Here is a 10,379-nt window from a genome sequence, read left to right as displayed (position 1 = left end):
CATATTCGACTCCTAGGACCATGGATTTATTGGATGATTGGGAGAAGATGCTTCACACTATACAGTGGGACTCTGATAGTGTGAGAGGGGGAGAAGATCAGGAAAATCCAGAAGCCAAAGAATGAGAAGAAAAAGACCAAAAGACTTGACTATTGTGCAACTTATTTTTTTCAGGACTATTTGAATTTTTTTTTTTTATTATGTGTTTATGCTATTTTTAAGGACTTTTGCCCACACACACACGTGCATAAAGTGCTGAATTACCTCAATATTCTTATTTTCAATAATTCACCCATGAATATTACAGTACTGTATGTTGTACTCTGGACAGAGTACAAGAGGGGGATTTTTAAGAGAATGGTCAGCCATAATATACTGAGCTGCCATGAGAAACGAGGTAGCCATCTTAGGAAAGTTAGGAAAGAATATATTCAACTTTTACAATAGAAATAATACGATGTACTCTGTAAAAGCAGATGGAGGATGTAAAATGAGATCATGCCCATTAACCAATTTAGTAGATGTGCCTACAGGTAAATTGGATCAGCCTTAGGGCAATGAGAAACTAAAACCAACGAATATATGGGAAATATGTGTATTCATGATAGTGTTAGTAGAAAACAGACTTCTCCAATTGTCAAATTTATGAATTTATGGGTTTAGTCTAAGAGCAGTAATAAGATTAATGACAGTAGTTAGAGATAATATTGGATTTATGTGTTTCTTAATGTGGTCTGGTAAAAAGTTAATTACTGATGTAATGTTGTGCCACTTTTTCCTTTGTCCAAAAAGATATGATGTAACCATATACGCCCTTTGCTATAATATGTATACAGCTTGTTTGCATAATGTATAAAAAGCCCCTGTTACTGTTGCTCGGGGCCATTCCATCGCCATCATGCCGCTGTGCCTCACCATGGCCAGGGCACAGAGCCTTATCATCGCCAGACTTCCTAGCGAATCTCTGCCCGTCTGAATCCCTGTTTTTGCCCGCATATTTCAACTTCTCTGACTATCTGTTCTGTTTTGCCGTGTATCTCTGAATAAACTTCGACCTCAGCTTGATAAGAGATTGTCTCGGACCTTCTTCCTGGCTCTTCCACCTCTCCCAATCAGGACTCTTTTTTCTTACAGTCACTATCCCTGTCCGACACTGGGGTTCTAGGCATCCTTATCTTTTTCCTTACGGACACATTCCTGGGAAAGGAATCTCACCGATTCCCTATTGATCTCCCTCTCAAGCTAGATGCGAAGTCTGGCGTTTCTTCCGCTACCGTCTGTTGAATGCATGGCTGGCAGGGTCTCTTCTCATAGGAATCTGGCAGCAAGGCCCTGCAAATTGCACACTCCTCATGTTTCGCCTTAGTGGTACACTTGTTCCCCTAGCAGAAATTTGGGAGAGACAAGGGGAAGACTACATCACTTAGCGAACTTTCACGAAGATCAATTACCAGTGAAGTATAACTGAATGGTACCGAAATGCACGGGGAACATCTCAGGAAAACTACAGACAAAAAAGGGCGGCACCTCTCCCACGCATCAGTTGGATTACAGAGCTTGAGAGGCTACCATGGTTAATGGCACAGCGTATATACAATATATACAATCTATACATCCTATTTACAATTTATATTTAATCTTTACTCCAATTTAAGGCAAATCCGTGAAAAAAACTTCTAAGAGGAAGGAGTGCACCCCTATACGTGAACAAGGGAGGGAACTAAGGGTGCTGTCATGGGCTTCCAAAAAATACCGTTACTGGTACGTAACTTAATACTTTATTCGGACTCCCATGACAGCACCACGAGAGAATTACAGAGATGTAAACTAACTTAGGGAGGGATTACAGCCTGCAGCACCCTTAGCCCAAAGTTGAGATCCAAGGAGGCCCCCATATCTAACCGATAGTGGTTAAAAAAGGTGGAAGGAGATGACCAGGTGGCCGCCTTACATATCTGGTCAATTGACACTCCAGATCTCTCCGCCCAAGAAGACGCCATGGCACGAGTGGAATGCGCCCTCAGGTTCTGTGGAGCCGGACCACCACCTGCTGTGTAAGCCAGCTTTCTTAGGACCTTGGAAGGATAAAAATAATGCGTTCTCTTTCCTCCAAGCATCAGTAGCCGCTATATATTATAGTAGGCATCTTTTAACATCTAACGCATGAAGCTTCTGCTCTTTAAGGTTGGTAGAATTAGGGAGGAGGGAAGGGAGAACTATCTCTTGTGTCCTGTGAAAGTGTGATGCTACCTTGGGCAAGTATGCTGGGTCCGGTTTTAGGATTACTCTATCATGTAAAAACTCTGTATAAGGGGGCAACCTAGAAAGTGCCTGTATATCACTTATCATACGTGCAGATGTTATTGCCACCAAAAAAGTTGTCTTAAGGGATATAATCTTTAAAGAGGCCGAATCCAGAGGTTCGAATGGCTTCTGTCATAGCTGTAAGGACTAAATTTAAGGCCCATGGTATACATTTATCCCTGTGTATGGGTCTGGATCTACTAGCAGCTTTGATGAATCTAGTCACCCAGTAGTCGCTGGCAATATCACAGGTAAATAGGGCCCCCAGGGCTGAAATCTGCACTTTTAAAGTACTCGTGGAAAGACCCAACTCTAGACCTCTCTGAAGGAATTCTAGAATCTGTTTCGTGGGTATTCCATCCCTGAGATCAAACTCAGAGGTGGACAGGAATTGCCTCCAGGTTCTAGCATAGATCTTTGTAGTAATCTGCTTTCTGCTCTTCAGAAGGGTATTAATTAAATTTTTGGAGAAACCTCTATCCCTCAACAGTGCCCTCTCAAATTCTACACCGTCAAATAGAGTCCTGTTACTTGCGGATGGTTGACTGGCCTCTGGTAGAGGTTTGGAAGGTTTGGCTGTACCCAGGGATCGCATACTGACATGGTCCTCAACCATGCGAACCAGGTCCTCCTGGGCCAGATTGGGGCAATTAATATGACCCTTGCTTGATCTTCCCTGATCTTCCTCACCACCAGAGGTAAGAGGGCTAACGGTGGAAAGGCATATGCCAGGGCGAAATTCCATTTTATTAGGAAAGCGTCCACTGCCAGTGGATTTTCCCTGAGGTTCAGGGAGCAAAGTTTTTTACTTTCCTGTTTTCTTTGCTGGCAAAGAGGTCTACCTCCGGCTGACCCCATCTTCGGACAATCTGATTGAAAACGTCCGTGTTTAAAGCCCATTCTCCTTGCCTTAGCGCCCTGCGGCTTAGAAAGTCTGCCTTTGTGTTGTCTTTCCCTCTGATATGGAGAGCAGTTAAAGATTGAAAATTTCTCTCGGCTATTTGAAATAGACGTTCTGTTATCCGCATCAGGGCGTCGGAGTGTGTTCCACCTTGTTGGTTGATATAGGCTACTGCTACCTGGCTGTCCGAGAGGATCCTCACATGATGACCCTGTAAGTACATGATGAGTTTTTAACTGCCAACTCAATCGCGAACAGCTCCCTCTGGTTAGACGAGGTCTCCATTTTAGAGTCCCATTGTCCCTGGACCACTATGTCCTCCATATGGGCTCCCCAACCCGAGGGGCTAGCATCTGTGGTTATTATACGGGTTATTTGCGTCACCCAGGGGACCCCTGAGGATAAGTTGCTCTTGTCAAGCCACCATCTAAGAGATGTAATGGTCAAAGGGCTCAATGATATCTGACCTTGTAAAGACCCCTCTAAGGCCCTGTCGCTAACTAGAACGTCCTTCTGAAGGGATCTAGTGTGAAACTGCGCCCACCTGACTGCTGGCATACATGTGGTCAGAGAACCTAACAGTGACATGGCTTGCCTGAGGGTCATGGAGGGTTTATCAATCGCCCGAAGTACCTGCTGCTGAATGTGTTCTAACTTATCTGATGGCAGACACTGCTGGGTTTCTGAATTTAACAGTAAGCCTAGGAATTTTTGGACTCTTAGGGGCTGAAATAGGGATTTCTCGTAATTTATTATCCACCCGAGGTGTTCTAGTCTGGACTTAGTCCTTTCTATGTGAGATAAACAATGGTCCACCGAATTTCCCACAATCAAAAAATCGTCTAAGTACGGGACAATCAGGATATCCGCCTCTCGTAGATGAGCCATGACTTCGGCCACTATCTTCGTAAATACCCGGGGGGCTGCTGAGACACCAAAAGGGAGAGCCCTAAACTGAAAATGATGGATTAAACCGTCCACTGCCACTCTCAGAAATTGCTGAACTGATAGACTCCATCTTAAAGGTTCGGTTAACCAAGAATTCATTAAGGGAACGTAAATTAATAATGGTCCTGAATGATTTATCTGACTTGTATCAGGAACAGGGGAGAGTAGAAGCCTCTACCTCTCTCAGATTCTGGAACCTCCACCAGGACATTTTTTAGTCGTAGACTCAAGACTTCTGCTTCTAAAGCAGTTTGTTCAAGTGGCGAACGTAAGGGAGTTAGTTTAAAGTTATCTCGAGGAACATGACTAAACTCCAGCTTGAGTCCGGTGGATATTATGTTCCGCACCCAGTCACTATTGGTGATCTGTAGCCATGCTGGAAGGAAGGCTGACAGTCTACCCCCCACGGGAATCGCTAGTCATTGTCCAGGTTTCTATCGCTCTCTTGAAGAACGCCTGAACATAAAGCCCCTACCTCTCCTTCTTCTATCCTCCCCATCTGGGACGGTCTCTATTAGGCGATGGGTTGCGCCTTTATCCCTGACTGAATCTCCTTCTATTGAACGAGCATCGGTAGGATGCGGACCACAGATTAGGGAACTTCTTCTTGTCGTCCCTGGCTTTATCCAGCAACTCGTCCAGCACTGTTCCAAACAAATATTCTCCTTCGCACGGGATAGTGCAGAGTTTTGACCTGGATTGGATGTCTCCCAGCCAGCACACTTAGCCACAGGGGTCTACGAGCCGCATTAGAAAGTCCAGCTGCCCTAGCGGCCATTCTAACTGCATCAGCTGATGCATCCGCTAGGAAGGCTGCTGCCCCCTGGATTACTGGTAGGGCACCCAAAATTGTCTGTCTAGGCATCCCGTTTTAATTGAGACTCCAGTTGGTTCAACCAGACCATTATGGACCTGGCCGTACATGTTGAGGCTACTGCTGGTCTTAGGGAACCGGCTGCCATCTCCCAGGTTCCTTTAAGGAAGGTGTCTGCCTTCCTGTCTAGGTGGTCTTTAAGGGTCCCCATGTCCTCGAAGGGTAGTGAGGCTCTTTTTGATGCCTTGGCAATTGCCGCATCCAATTTAGGGCTTTGCCCCAAGTGCTAGCTGTCGGATCATCAAAGGGGTATCTACATTTGAGGGCTGGTGGTAGTGAACCTCTCTTATCTGGTTTCTTCCATTCTCTACGAATTAGTTCCTGAATCTTTTCGTTCAAAGGGAAGACCCTTCGCCTTTTCTGATCCAGCCCCCCGAACATGACATCCTGCATGGATAACTGTGGTTTGGGCTCCTCCACCTCCATTGTTCCTCTCACCGCCTTTACCAGCTTGTCCACCCGGTCTAGCGGTAGACAGAACCGACCGGAATCCTCTTCCTCCGAGGAGGACGAGGGGGATGAGCCAGAGGAGTCCTTATTTCTTCTCCATTCCACTGAGGAATCTGACTCCAAAAGGTCCACAACCCTTGAGCTTCCCGCCTGGGACAGGAATTTTAGGGTTTCTCTAATTTCTGCCCTGACTATGTCTTTTAGGCTTGCAGCGATTTAAGGCGATTCCTCCGCCACCGTCTGCTGGATACAGGGGGGACACAACTTTTTTGGGCATGAGTCCGGTAGTGGGCATGCACAGAGAGCGCATTCCTTATGTTTTGCCTTACTTGTGGCCTTCTCCTGAGAATAAAAACATAGAGGGAGGCTCCATCACTGAATGAACATTCACGTACAACATTCACGTACAAATAGGTACTGGAGTATGAGGGGGATCTTTCTCAGTCGATGCTCCCGTCCGTCAGGAGGAGCTCTTATGACTGGACTGGTCACTCTGTTTGGCACGCTCCTTACTGTCCCGTAATTCTTTTTTCTTTTGTTTGATCTGCCAAAGGTCTTCTAGGGGCGGCAGCGATGCTTGTCGCTGTTGCTCTTCTTGTTAGTTCTCCATCATTGTGTGCAATAATGTGGCCAGAAGCATGGATCCCCCCTTGGGCCCTGCTTAAATACCCCTCCGGTCAGCAGACATGCCGCGCCCCCCCGATTGGTCTCCCACCCCTCAGCTGGCGCAGCTATCGGTTGGTGAGTCGGCATTTACCGGGCGCTTGTTCCGATGGGCGCCGCCATCTTGGATTCTTCGCGCCTGCGCAGTGGCGCCGCTGACCCGAAGTGCCCGCGGCTCCGCCCCCGACGTCACCGCAGACACTTCCTGTCTATGAGGGAGTCACGCGGGTCACCCGGGCATCTTCCTGCAGCGCCTCCGGGTCCCGGACCCACTCGGTCGCACTGGCAATACCGACCCCAGCCACCGCGCTGCTGGATCAGGGAGACCCCGGGGGCCATACTCACCAGCGGCGGCCTTTCCTAACGGAGACGTAAATCCTCCGGACCCCGCTCCCTGCTGCGAACGCCACTGCTGTGCAGCCCAGCCAGTACCACCGTGGCGTCTCCAGGAGCGCCGCACCTGGCCAAGGTAGGAGACCCCCCCCCGCGCTACCTGTGTCGGCCTGGGATCCATTCGGACTTCCATCTGTAGGATCCCGTCCCCTCAGGAACAGGAAACCAACTGACGCGTGGGAGAGGTGCCGCCATTTTCGTCTGTAAGTTTCCCGTTCCTGAAGGATGGATCCCCTCTCTCGTGGTGCTGTCATGGGAGTCCGAACAAACCTTCTGTCTGCTGCCTTGTCCAGTATGTCATCTAGTGTCTACTCAAATTGATATTTCCCCTCCCATGGGATTGAGCACAACTTACTTTTAGACTGGACATCCCCAGTCCAGCTCTTGAGCCACAGGTGTTTGAGATTCTCTGATCTGGCAGCCAGTCTAACGGAGTCTGCCGAAGAATCGGCGAGGAAGGCCGACACTCCTTGCATTAGCGGAAGATTTGCCAACAACTCTTGTCATGGAGTGTTACTTTTCATCTGCTCCTCTAGCTGCTGTAACCAGACACTAACGGAGTCTGCCGAAGAATCAGCGAGGAAGGCCGACACTCCTTGCATTAGCGGAAGATTTGCTAACAACTCTTGTCATGGAGTGTTACTTTTCATCTGCTCCTCTAGCTGCTGTAACCAGACACTAACGGAGTCTGCCGAAGAATCAGCGAGGAAGGCCGACACTCCTTGCATTAGCGGAAGATTTGCTAACAACTCTTGTCATGGAGTGTTACTTTTCATCTGCTCCTCTAGCTGCTGTAACCAGACACTAACGGAGTCTGCCGAAGAATCAGCGAGGAAGGCCGACACTCCTTGCATTAGCGGAAGATTTGCTAACAACTCTTGTCATGGAGTGTTACTTTTCATCTGCTCCTCTAGCTGCTGTAACCAGACACTAACGGAGTCTGCCGAAGAATCAGCGAGGAAGGCCGACACTCCTTGCATTAGCGGAAGATTTGCTAACAACTCTTGTCATGGAGTGTTACTTTTCATCTGCTCCTCTAGCTGCTGTAACCAGACACTAACGGAGTCTGCCGAAGAATCAGCGAGGAAGGCCGACACTCCTTGCATTAGCGGAAGATTTGCTAACAACTCTTGTCATGGAGTGTTACTTTTCATCTGCTCCTCTAGCTGCTGTAACCAGACACTAACGGAGTCTGCCGAAGAATCAGCGAGGAAGGCCGACACTCCTTGCATTAGCGGAAGATTTGCTAACAACTCTTGTCATGGAGTGTTACTTTTCATCTGCTCCTCTAGCTGCTGTAACCAGACACTAACGGAGTCTGCCGAAGAATCAGCGAGGAAGGCCGACACTCCTTGCATTAGCGGAAGATTTGCTAACAACTCTTGTCATGGAGTGTTACTTTTCATCTGCTCCTCTAGCTGCTGTAACCAGACACTAACGGAGTCTGCCGAAGAATCAGCGAGGAAGGCCGACACTCCTTGCATTAGCGGAAGATTTGCTAACAACTCTTGTCATGGAGTGTTACTTTTCATCTGCTCCTCTAGCTGCTGTAACCAGACACTAACGGAGTCTGCCGAAGAATCAGCGAGGAAGGCCGACACTCCTTGCATTAGCGGAAGATTTGCTAACAACTCTTGTCATGGAGTGTTACTTTTCATCTGCTCCTCTAGCTGCTGTAACCAGACACTAACGGAGTCTGCCGAAGAATCAGCGAGGAAGGCCGACACTCCTTGCATTAGCGGAAGATTTGCTAACAACTCTTGTCATGGAGTGTTACTTTTCATCTGCTCCTCTAGCTGCTGTAACCAGACACTAACGGAGTCTGCCGAAGAATCAGCGAGGAAGGCCGACACTCCTTGCATTAGCGGAAGATTTGCTAACTCCTCTTGTCATGGAGTGTTAAGGGCATGTCACACTAAGAGATATCGCTAGCAATATCGCTATAACTAGTGACGTTATAGCGATATTGCTAGCGATATCGCTGTGTCTGATACTTACCTACGACCGGCTCCCCCGCTGGTTATCGCTGATCGCGCGAGAACGTTCAGGACCGTTTCTCGTCGTCAGCTTCCTGCTGTGAGGACGAGCGACGCGTGGAGCCGGGCGGGAGGACGCAGGATCGCCTGGTGACAGGTAAGTAGCGACCCCCGTCCCCAGCGATGTCGCTAGTGAGATCTGCCTATGTGGCAGCTCACTAGCGACCACTTAGCGATGTACCAGCGATCCTGACCGCGTCATATCGCTGGTACATCGCTAAGTGTGACAGTACCTTTACTTTTCATCTGCTCCTCTAGCTAGTGTAACCAGACACTAACGGAGTCTGCCGAAGAATCAGCGAGGAAGGCAGACACTCCTTGCATTAGCGGAAGATTTGCTAACAACTCGTCATGGAGTGTTACTTTTCATCTGCTCCTCTAGCTGCTGTAACCAGACTATGATGAATCTTGGCCGTGCAATTTTCCGCTATTGCAGGCTTCAGTGCTCCTGCTATAGATTCCCATGTTTGCTTAAAGGTACTGTCACACAGGCAGATCTCACCAGCGACATAACAGGGGTCAGGGGTCGCTACTTACCTGTCAGAAGAGGCGATCCCAACATCCTCCACCCGTGTCGCTCATCGGAGCCACAGGAAGCTGACGAGAAACGGCCCAGGACGTTCTCGCGCGATCAGCGATAAACAGTAGGGGAGACAGTCGAAGGTATCAGACAGTGATATTGCTAGCAATATCGCTATAACGTCACAAAACAAGTGACATAGCAATATTGCTAGCGATATCGCTTAGTGTGACAAGCCCTTAAAGGTATGTCTCAGCCTTCTTATCCAAGGGGTCTTTAAGGGTTCCTAGATCGTCAAAAGGTAAAGTGGGCTGTTGTGGATTTTGCCTCAGGCACATCAATCCTAGGAGTTTTTATCCCATATTCCCGCTACCTCCTTGTCAAAGGGGTACCCCTTCTTTTTGATGCTGATGTTAATGGACCCTTCCTATCCGGTCTTTTCTAGAGCGTTTTAATTTTCTCATTGACTGGGAATGAGCATCTCCTCCTCTGTTCTAAACCCCCAAACATGTATATCTGTCCCAAGAGTTTTGGAATCTGTATTACCCATGGTTATTCTAATGGCTTTCACCAGCCTGTCCGTGTCTCCTGCCGGGAAAAATGGTCTACCCCCATCACTATTGGAGGAAGAGGGGGAGCCGGAATAGTTGAGGCATCCTCACTCTCCAATATTATTGATTCATCCGAACCAGATGCCTTCCCGGGCAGAGTTCAACCCCGTCCGCCAGTGAAGGTAGTGTCACCTGCTGAGGTAGCACCAGATAGCCTTCTAGATTTTTCCCTGTAAGGCAATCTTGCGCTCTAGGACGTATCAATAACTCTTAAGTGAACCTGGCCCCAACTTCACTACTGGGATACAGGGGGTGAGAGCCTAGCAGGAACACTGCTCTTTTGAGGGTCATCACTGGCTTCACTTGCAAATTTTAAACAGTTTAAGGCTACTTTCACATTAGCGTTACCAGGCACAGCGCTCGGCCCCTGGCCAGCTCCTCCAATGGTCGCATGACGCTGCATGCGATCAGCGTACCCTATATTTAGCATTGGGTACGCTGGTCTGATTTTGCTGGCGCATGCACCCTTTTGGCGCTGGGCCCTGCACACAAAAATGCAACACTGTGCATTTTTGTGTGCTGGGCGCAGCGCCAAAAGGGCACACGCGCCAGCAAAATCAGACCAGCGTACCCAACGCTAAATATAGGGTACGCTGATCGCATGCAGCTTCATGTGACCATAGGAGGAGCCATGTTCTTCACCTACACACCATCCCAACAAATCAGCAGGTCTTTCCTA

Source organism: Dendrobates tinctorius, unplaced genomic scaffold (genome assembly GCF_039654945.1).
Source record: "Dendrobates tinctorius isolate UK_male_01 unplaced genomic scaffold, ASM3965494v1 ptg000034l, whole genome shotgun sequence".
Lineage (NCBI taxonomy): Eukaryota > Metazoa > Chordata > Amphibia > Anura > Dendrobatidae > Dendrobates > Dendrobates tinctorius.
This window is presented reverse-complemented; position numbering follows the sequence as displayed.